The sequence below is a fragment of the Brachionichthys hirsutus genome, chromosome 15 (assembly GCF_040956055.1).
Source record: "Brachionichthys hirsutus isolate HB-005 chromosome 15, CSIRO-AGI_Bhir_v1, whole genome shotgun sequence".
NCBI lineage: Eukaryota > Metazoa > Chordata > Actinopteri > Lophiiformes > Brachionichthyidae > Brachionichthys > Brachionichthys hirsutus.
The window spans coordinates 12,152,122-12,160,170 of NC_090911.1; positions in this window are offsets into that span (position 1 = coordinate 12,152,122).

Consider the following 8,049-nt stretch of genomic DNA (forward strand, 5'->3'; position numbering starts at 1 on the left):
TTCATCGTGCATTTATATTAATCTGGATCAAATTATGAATTCATGATATTCTGCAGAACAGATGGGAAGCTTGACGGACCTCTGGGCCGCCAGATATTATCTCCGAGTCAAGGAACAACATTCCGAACGTCCTGGAGGGGGGGCTGGGGGGGCTACATCCGCGCCTCCGATGCCAGGAACGCCACGCTCCGAGAGTTACACCTCTGGACAAGCACCTTGTTTGTGGGCTGTAAAATGGAATTCCGGGTCGCCCCCCCGTGCCAGACTCCCTGCCAGATTCCCACAGTTCAAGGTCGGCGCCGGCGCCATCCAAAGCGGACTCCATCTTCCAACCAGCACGCGTCTGACATCCTATTAGTCGTCGTCTCCCAACTGCAGTTTCCCTCCTAATCAGATGAAAGGAAATGCTTTTATTTCGGCGTTATCCCGTTAAACAAATCGACTTCGGTCACAAAGGAATTCTGCTTCGCTCCGAAGTCGCTCCGACGGCGAGCAGAGATTAGCCGAGTTCGTTGCATCAGGCTGTTTCATTGATAAGAAGAAACGAATCCGAGAGTTTTCCCCCCCGACTGATCAAGATAGTTCACCGCATCAGATCCGAAGAGCAGAAGTTTCCCGCGGCCGCTTTGAAGAACAAACTTCCGTCTCCTTTTGAGCGTTTTCGCCACGCCGGCTGTGATGGTGACGGGTCGCTACGGCGATGAAGATAAATCTCGCCTGTGTTCCGTCCTCATCCTCAGCGGTGTCTTTAGTTTCTAGTCGGATCAACAGAGGAAAAGGCCCAAGCGGCTCGGGATCCGACTGATCCGTCACTTCCTGCAGAAGGCCAAGAATTCAGGTCCACTTCCGAAAGGAATTTCTGGACCCGTTATTCAGAATGGGCGGAGCTACGCCGGCGTCCTCCCACATGCGGGAGAAAGACTTCCAGCTCGGCGGCGACTTGAGAACCACGAGGGAGCGTGGGAGAAAAGATTCCGCTGGCCCTGCCTCTCCGGCCCGGCCCGACCCGGCCCGCCGGGTCTCCTCACAGCTGTTCCACGCCCACGGGCAAACGGCGAGCTCGGAATACGAGGCGTTCCAGTGCGTTGGGAGCATTCACACATTCCATTTTATATGCGCAACTAAATAATTAAAAAAGCTGAAGAGAGTGTTTGTGTTTTTAAACCGTTTGCCTGCGTGTGTGCGACACCGGTCCCAACTGTCGAGGCGTCCGACTTGACCTCTGACCTTGTGCAACAGCTGGTTCAGCTGCCTGCAGGTCGACCTGTCAGGCGAGAACCTGCTTCAATCCTCCGAACGCAGCTGCGTCCATCACTGAGAGATGAAGACGCGACGGGGAGACGAAGACAAAGACAAAGACGCTACGGGGAGACGAAGACGCCGACTCCAAGCCTGCCGTCTGTCCACTTTATCCACCTTCCGGGTCTCCGAAGGTGGAAGGTTATTGGAAACTTTTACAAAAAAACAAAAAAGGTTCTGCTGCCGGTTTCTGTGTTTCTCAGGCTTGTAGCTGATTGGTTGAGAACAGCTGGTTGGATCCGTGTCCTGCCCCCCCCCCCCCCCCCGTCCCAGGATTACGCAGGTGGGTGTGAGTCCAGTCGGTTCGGCAGCTGGAGACGGAAAACAGACGGGATGAGAAGCCTGCTGGGATTCTGCTGGTTGGCTCCGCCTTTCTGCTCGGCTCAGAGAGACTTGATTTAATTTCATCGTCCATCCATCCATCCATCCATCCATCCATGCATGCATCCATCCATGCATCCATCCATCCATCCATCCATCCATCCATCCATGCATCCATCCATCCATTCATCCATCCATCCATCCATCCATCCATGCATCCATCCATCCATCCATCCATCCATCCATCCATCCATGCATCCATCCATGCATCCATCCATCCATGCATCCATCCATGCATGCATCCATCCATGCATCCATCCATCCATCCATCCATCCATCCATCCATCCATGCATCCATCCATCCATCCATCCATGCATCCATCCATGCATGCATCCATCCATGCATCCATCCATCCATCCATCCATCCATCCATCCATGCATGCATGCATCCATCCATCCATGCATCCATCCATGCATGCATCCATCCATGCATCCATCCATCCATCCATCCATGCATCCATCCATCCATCCATCCATGCATCCATCCATGCATGCATCCATCCATGCATCCATCCATCCATCCATCCATCCATCCATGCATCCATCCATCCATCCATCCATCCATGCATGCATGCATCCATCCATCCATCCATGCATCCATCCATGCATGCATCCATCCATGCATCCATCCATCCATCCATCCATGCATGCATGCATCCATCCATCCATCCATGCATCCATCCATGCATGCATCCATCCATGCATCCATCCATCCATCCATCCATCCATGCATCCATCCATCCATCCATCCATGCATCCATCCATGCATGCATCCATCCATGCATCCATCCATCCATCCATCCATCCATGCATCCATCCATCCATCCATCCATCCATCCATCCATGCATCCATCCATCCATCCATCCATCCATGCATCCATCCATCCATCCATCCATCCATCCATCCATCCATCCATCCATCCATCCATCCATGCATCCATCCATCCATGCATCCATCCATCCATCCATCCATCCATGCATCCATCCATCCATCCACGGCGACCTGGAGCTCGTAGTTTCTACAAAAAAAAAAGTACAGAAACAAATTTAAGGTTCCTTTGAGGTTGAATCGGAAACAAAGAGCAGCAGAATTCAACATGATTAAACTAATTTATACTCTTTAATTATCCTTTGATCCGCCTCTGAGGGGAACTGAAGTCTCTGTAGATCCATACTCTACCGGTACGAGTGTGTGTGTGTGTGTGTGTGTGTGTGCAGCACTTTAATAAGAGATCAGGGTTTCTGCACATTCAGCTTCTGTATGCAGCCCCCCCCCCCCCCAGGCCTCCGGGCTGCAGGTCTTAACAGGAGTCCCTGTTGCCCGCCGATGCTTCGAGTCGGCGCCGAAATGTCTTTTCAAATTCATATCTCCCTCCGGTCCTGTGGGTGGCGGCTTTGGATGAAGTCTAATCAGAACTCACCTCCCTGTGAGACGTGTAAAAGTGTGTGTGTGTGTGCGTGCGTGCGTGCGCGTCTAAAGGATAACGTATAAGAGGATCCAGCCATCTCAACGGTCTCACTGAGCTGAGACTCGGTTCTGCTGCGTCGTGTCGGATCTGCTTGAGCTCATACGTTGAGGCGTGTTTGATGAGACGCAGGACGCGGCGGCTAAAACGCCACGCTAGCGTTTTCCCCCTTAAGCTCCGCTCACCGATCAATGTCATCCCGACGCCGGTGTTCGGTCCGCCGGTGCACGGGAACCGGGCCGGACCGCAATGGAGATCTTTAAGGGGTAATGAAATGTAAACATTGATCTTGAAACGGGTTCAAATGTCAAAAACTTCAAAGCCAGGAGCTTCTCCAGGATGCTACTTAGGTAGCGAGATGCTACTTTGGTAGCAGGATGCTACTTAGGTAGCAGGATGCTACTCAGGTAGAAGCATGCTACTCAGGGTGCGGCATGCTACTTAGGTAGCGAGATGCTACTTTGGTAGAGGCATGCTACTCAGGTAGCGGCATGCTACTCAGGTAGCGGCATGCTACTCAGGTAGAGGCATGCTACTCAGGTAGCGGCATGCTACTCAGGGTGCAGGATGCTACTTAGGTAGCAGGATGCTACTCAGGTAGCAGGATGCTACTCAGGTAGCGGCATGCTAGCGCTACCTTCCTGCAGTATTGAAAGCTTCCTGACTGCCGTTCTGGTTTCTGAAGTTCAGCGGAACCACCAGACGAACCGGCCTCGCTCCACACGGAGCGCTGGCGGCGGTTCTCTTCCCGCCCGGGCCGTTGACATAATTAATGCTCCGATTCCAATCGCAGACTAATTAGCGAGGCGACAGACGTTTGCAGCTCTCCACATGTGGCCGTTCATTCAATGACAAGCCTCCCCCGGATCCAATCAGCATTCCCGAACGTGGGTGGAGACGCTTGGTAGCTAAATGCTAACGCTGCGCGGGAGCTCGTCCGATGAGCATCGTTCCCTTCGCAGACTCGATCGCTTCCTCCCGCCGCTGAACATCGGACCATCCGACGGTTCCTGCTTGCATTGATCTGGACTATATTTAGCTACGTCCTGTCTCCACGGAGCGCCGGCGATGTCTCCGCCCTCTGTGGGTCGTTGTGGGGAAACTCTTCTCTTCAGAAACACGTGTGCACGGAACCGGAGAACCGGAGAACCGGCGCTCGGCTGCGTCTGCAGACGCTCATCTAACAGGGGATTAAGATGCGGGATCAACGCCCGTCTCTGCGCCTTAAGATGTCTGAAGGACTTTATCTCGCTCTGACTCCGCAGATAAACCGATCCCGTCTCGTTAGGAGTCTAAAAGTCTTATCTTTATGATGAAATGAAGGGATGAGACCTTATCTCATCCCTTCATCAGTGACGTCGTCCTAAATCTGCATTCCTTTGTCTGATTTGGGAGGGGAAAAAAAGTTCTGAGGAGTAAAATGCATTTTACTCTGGAGTCAGAAACGAGTCACCGCCGGAGTCCGACTTCAGAATCTTATTGTTTAAATAAAGAAGCAAACCTTTTGAACAGAAATTACAGACTTTTTTTTTTAGAACAAATCCTGCACAGTTTGTACGAAGTTAAGCTGACATGACGTCGAAGCGTCCGATGACTCACCCGGCTCGCTATTACCGAGTCAGACCAAGAGGAAGAAAACGTTCCGAACGGGAACGTTTTGTCATCCTGCAGCAGATAAAACGCAAGACGTGCGGAAAAGAAACACGGAAAACCAAAACCCAAGTCTGTTTTAATCGTCTTTCTCTCCCCCTCGGTGGCCTCGCCCAGCCTGTCTCTCTCTCTCTCTCTCACACACACACACACACACACACACACACACCTCCTCTCTTTCAGGCTGACTCAGCTGAAAGTGACGATGCATTCTTGTGGCAGCATCCAGAGGAACATTTCACTAAAATCCAGCCGTTCTAATAGGATCAAGATGGATTGTGAGCCGCCAGCGCCCGGCGTTCCCGGCGTTCCCGGGGCTGCTGGTCCCTCCTACCTAAAAGGGCAACTTTTAATCTCATTTCCTCCCTCGTGGAAAAACATAACAAGCAATCATGTTACCCATCAGCCATCTCTGCTCCGCTTAACGTGAATAACGAGCTTTCTGAAATCCAACCCAGCCGACTTATGACACACACGCTCACGATGCCGGTGTGTGTGTGTGTGTGCGTGCGTGTGTGTGCATGTGTGTGTGTGATGTCACTCTGCTCCTAGGAGCGTTTTAACTCGGTTCTCGGTGATGGACTAGTCTGAATAAATTCAGCATCTGACTTCAAAACCAAAATTCTGGCTCCTACATGTCCCATAATGCTTTGTAATATTGTCCCACCCCCCCGTCATCCAGGCGCTTCGTGGAACGGAACCGCCACGGTGAAATCACGGGCCGTGTTTTCATATTTAAAGGAGAGAAAGACGCCCCAGTTCCTGACCCCCCCCAGCGTTCCTTCAGAGGTCACAGAGGCCATAATAAAGGAAATTAGACTAATAACTGCCCCGGAGTAAGATGGGGGGGGCATAGCGGGTTATGTAACTGGAATCTAGATCAATCAATAAAGTCTTGACCCTGGAAATGAGCCCGGCATTAAATCTGGGAGTCGCTTCTTGGCACCTGCTGGGAAGCCTGAAATGAAAACCAGCATGCAGTGTGTGTGTGTGAGGGGGGGGGGGGGGGGTCTGTACTGTACTGGCTCCAGAGCAGTGCATGATGGGGGAGGTAATGCGTAGTCCTTAAAACGATTTAAAAATAGAATAAATAACAAATTAAAAGCATCACTGATTTCATTCCCCCCCCCCCAGCTGCTGGGTATTTAATTTGCATAGAGGGTAATTCCACCCCCCCCCCTCCAGGATCATACGTGTCATTTCTGAAGTGGAAAGTCAGCGAATCGGTGAAGCGCCATAAAGAGCTGGAAATAAAAGGTGCAGAAGAAGAACGTTGTTGTAGTTCTCACTGAGCAGAGACGCGATTCGTTATTACTCTCATCATCGACGGCAGGAACAGGAAGCGGAACCACAGGCCCGGGGGGGGGGGGGGGTCCGCTTCCTCCTCCACGCCGACGTTCATCCTCCTCTTTCAGACACTTTTTATTATCCTCTATTTTATCTCTTCGCTTTATTGGCCTCTCGCTCCGCACGTTGTTTCCCCCTCGGGTTCATTAGCCTCCCGTTGCTAACGCTAACCGCCTTCACATCTCAAACGTCACCGTGATTCTGAGACGCACTTCAAAGCGGACGGCGTCGTTCGTAGCGTCTCATTCGTCGGCTGATTTCACCGATTCGCCTTCGAGCAGCTCTTTCTGCGTTTTGATTTTGAGTTTTTTTTCGGCATCAGTTAGCAATCAATTTAACCGTTTATTAATTGATCGTTTTAGTCTATGAAAGGTGTTAAAGTCACACTTTCAACTGACTTCATTGGTCCAATCGAAACAGGAACCCATCAATAAATCACGAAAGGTTTAAATAAAGAATGAAGAAGCATTTCTTGATTGATTAACCTGCTAATTATTGCTGCTCGACTCGGTTTCGTGGAAGGAGACCTTTTATACTGATCTATAAAAGAGACAGGAGGACAGGAGGACGGGCCTCGAACCCACAGCCTTCCGGCTATCATGCACTTCCAAATTAAAACGTCAAGAGAGGCTGAAAAAGGTCAGAGCTGAAAAGCCCGCTCAGAATGATTGTCACAGGGGGGGGTCAATAAAATGTTTCTTTAAGGTCAGACGTCTTTTCTTCTCCGGTTTTCTCGGACAAAACTTTTCCGGAGCTCAAACTTCCGGCTCTTTTGGGAGCCGATGGCGGAGATTGAGCCGGACCAGCCTCCATCAAATGGGAGGAACAATCATAGTGTATTAATGATGGGGGGGGGGAGGGGGGGGGGGTGGCTCAATCACTGATAAGGGTTTTATCAGCCTTCGTGGGCATAAATCTATTCCACACTTTAACCTGTGTGAAGACAATCTGGAGTGAGTTCATTAAAGTTAAGATGGGGGGGGGGGGCTTTATCTTCCTGCTATGAAGGCTTCTGGATCGGAATACTAATCTCATCGTCCCTGATGTGGATTTAATAAAATATCTTTTTTCCTTTTCTATATTAAAGCGGAGCCGATCGGCTCCACGAAGGCCGTTAAACGATATTAAATGAACCTTCATCACCGAATGGACGAAGACGTTGTCTGCTTGGGCGTTGGGGGGTGTCGGAGAAGCCTCCCACGTGGGGGGGGAGAGATGGTTCCGACATATCGGTGTGCTGCAGCGCCCTCTACTGGACGGTCATCACCGTGACGCGCGCAGAGTCCTGAACGAAAAAATCCTCTTCCTTTTTCTCTTTTTTTCACCAAATCAACCTTCTCCACTTCACCCTGTCCTTTGCATCGTCCCCTCCCACGTGGGAGGCTTCTTCTGGGTCGTCCTCTAGCCCTGTTCCCTGGCAGCTCCATCCTCAGCATCCTTCTACCGATATCGTCCCCGTCTCTCCTCTGGACATGTCCAACCCATCAACGTCTGTCCTGATGCTTCCCCCCCGTTCCAGCCTGCTTGGACACGGTTCTTCACCTCCTTTCCACATTCCCTCCATCACTCTGCACTGTTGACACTCGGTACATGAAGCCCTCTACCTTCTTTACGTCTATTCCTTGTAACATCACTGCCCCCCCCCCCCCCCCCCCCCCAGGGACCTTCTCACTTGGGGCCTTTCTGAGAGCAGTTTCCTCGTGTCTGCGTGGGTTCTCTCCGGGTTCTCCGGGTTCCTCCCTCCACCAAAAACATGCTAATTGGGTGAATTGGCTGCACTAAATTGCCCATAGGTGAGTGTGTCTGTCTTTGTGTGGCCCTGTGCTGAACTGGCGGCTTGTCCAGGGTGTACCCCGCCTCTAGGCACGACCAACGACCCGGTTACGGACAAAGCGGCTCAGAAGA